Below are 2,684 nucleotides of genomic sequence, written 5' to 3'. Positions count from 1 at the left end.
GGTCTGGCTGTGTTGCCCCGGCTAGAGTGCTGTGGTACAATCTCCGCTCACTGCAACCTCTTCCTCCTGGGCTCAAACCATCCTCCTACCTTAGCCTCCCAAGTAATTGGGACTACAGACACGCACTACCATGCCTGGCTAATTTTTTTGTATTTTTTGTAGAGATGGGATTTCACCATGTTGTTCAGGCTGATCTTGAACTCCTGAGCTCAAGCAATCCACCTACCATATCCTCGGGCGTGAGCCAGTGTGCCTGGCCCATTTTTCCTTTTAATAGCTGTAGTGGCGTGATTATAGCTTATTGCAGCCTCAAACTCCTGGGCTAAAGCAATCCTCCCACCTCAGCCTCCTGAGTGGCTGAGACATAGTCCTCTTTTGATGTATGTTTTGGTTGCAGAAATTGCAAAGCTCTATTGATTATTGTTATGGATAATCTGATAGGCTTTGAGGGTATGTCTTCATTATAAGTTACTGGCCATGGGATTGTTGGGCAGAGATTATGTGTTTGTAGGTGGTGCCAAATTGCCTCTAGAAAGCTTTTCTAGTTAATGCTTTGGATAGAAGCATTTGAGCATGGTCTCTTCTCCTCATCCCTGCTAACACTACCTTTAAATTTTTGCCAATTTGAGAAGTGAAATTTTGTTATTTTAATTTGCATTTCCTTTAATTTAGGGTGATGTTATGTGTATATATTATCACGTGTTCATTAGACCTTTGTATCTGTACTCGACCTCCAAATATGGCATTTCTTACAGTTTGCGCATTTTGTTTTGTTTTGTTTTGTTTTTTTGAGATGGAGTCTCACTCTTGTTGCCCAGGCTGGAGGGCAATGGTATGGTGCAATCTCACCTCACCGCAACCTCCGCCTCCCGGATTCAAGTGATTCTCCTGCCTCAGCCTCCCTAGTAGCTGGGATTACAGGTGTGTGCCACCACGCCCGGCTAATTTTATATTTTTAGTAGAGACGGGGTTTCTACATATTGGTCAGGCTGGTCTTGAACTCCCGACCTTAGGTGATCCACCTGCCTTGGCCTCAAAGTGCTGGGATTACAGGCGTGAGCCATCGCACCTGGCCCACTTTGCACATTTTAAAGTAAGTTGTGACCAGGCATGGTGGCTCATGCCTGTAATCCCAGCACTTTGGGAGGCCAAGGTGGGTGGATCACCTGAGGTCGGGAGTTCAAGACCAGCCTGACCAACATGGAGAAACCCTGTCTCTACTAAAAATGCAAAATTAGCCGGGTGTGGTGGCGCACACCTGTAATCCCAGCTACTTGGGAGACTGAGGCAGGAGAATCGCTTGAACCCAGTAGGTGGAGGTTGCAGTGAGCCGAGATCGTGCCATTGCACTCCAGCCTGGGCGACAGAGCAAGTCTCCGTCTCAAAAAAAAAAAAAAAAGAGTAAGTTGTTTGAACTTTTTTGTCCTTGGTTTGTACGCACTCTTTTTTAATATGGAAGTTAGCTCTTTGTCATATGAGTTGCAGTTATTTTCTTCCAGTTTGTCATTTGTGAAAGTGCCCTTTAAACTGTGCTACACAGTGTGCATTTAAAGCTTTCATTATCATTGATGCAGGGGACACTGACCGAATACTGTATTTAAGGAAATAAACTAGGCCCTGTGTCTCCTGTGTAGCAGTGAGTTCCCATTGTAGGGAAATTTGAATGTAAAGGAGTAATTTGAAATCCTGCCAAGGTCTTTTAAAATGGAATCCTATGTGAATACAGATTGCATGAGTTTTTAAAATTCTCTCCATGTCCATATTGAACATGTTCCCTTTTTCTCTTTTTCTGGAAGCTGGTGATTTTTGGAAGAAAAAGCTAAGGCCCTGAAGAGAAGTTAAAAGCTACAGAATCTTAGCCCTATTGCATCTTCAGAAAAATTGTGTTTAAAACTAAATGAAAGAAGTAAAAATGTACTACTTATGTAATTTTTTTGAAATTCCTGCTTCTCCATTGAACTCTTTTTTATTCTTTAGTAGATGTTGTCAATTTAAATAGATACTTTCAGATGATTTCCCCTCTGCCCCTCCCCTCACCCTTTGCTAGAATTCATTCATGCCTTCTCAGTGTTTGCGTTTGTCTTGCTGGGTGGACTAGAGCTGGGACTGAGTTGGATTCCTAATTTTCAGCATTTCCAGCATAGTGACTTACTGATAATACTCGTTGGTGGTTTGTTGGGTGAATTAATGTGAATTTAAAAACAAACTCTGCCACCTCAGAGGGGTGGAGGGGAAATTGGTAATGGGATGGGAAAGCCAGATTAGTTTTGTGTTCTGTGTGATACCAGAGAGTGAAACTTCAAAAACATGGGTCAGAGTTACAATGAAACAGGTTCATAAATAGCAGGAATTCTGAGGATTCGGCCTCAAGAGGAATTGGTTTTATTGAGCTTTTGGGAATAATTTGCTCATCTTCATTCATTCACTGCCTCCCTCCCTCACTCCTACATTTTAATGGAAGGCCTCCTGGGGTGCCTGGGGGACCGTAATGTGGTAGAAACAATTAATTCAGAAGTCAGGCCAACCTGGACTTTTGTTCTGGGGCCTGTCACTTAGCGCCTGAACTTTAACCAAGTTACTTTAAACCGAATTTCCTCATTTGTTTTTTTTTTTATTTTTTATTTTTTTTTATTTTTTATTTTTTTTGAGACGGAGTCTCGCTCTGTCACCCAGGCTGGAGTGCA

The 2,684-nt window shown here is 42.6% G+C and overlaps 1 protein-coding gene across 2 annotated transcripts in view; it reads left to right on the top strand.

Annotated features, from left to right (window-relative positions):
- The window catches only part of PHF20 (PHD finger protein 20), a 203,615-nt gene that overhangs the window by 28,408 nt on the left and 172,523 nt on the right, over nt 1–2,684 (top strand). Inside the window, exon 1 of one of the 2 annotated variants that reach the window (XM_011929129.1) lies at nt 790–921. The exons of the other annotated variant lie outside the window; for it this stretch is intronic. The gene's annotated coding sequence lies outside the window, so the exon portion shown is untranslated. Of the gene's footprint in view, nt 1–789; nt 922–2,684 lie in introns of those variants that run through there. 2 annotated transcript variants of the gene reach the window in all.

The sequence above is a fragment of the Colobus angolensis genome, unplaced genomic scaffold (assembly GCF_000951035.1).
Source record: "Colobus angolensis palliatus isolate OR3802 unplaced genomic scaffold, Cang.pa_1.0 Scaffold8, whole genome shotgun sequence".
NCBI classification, from domain to species: domain Eukaryota; kingdom Metazoa; phylum Chordata; class Mammalia; order Primates; family Cercopithecidae; genus Colobus; species Colobus angolensis.
The sequence above is the reverse complement of the archived record's forward strand: the minus strand, read 5'-3'. Positions and strand labels throughout refer to the sequence as shown.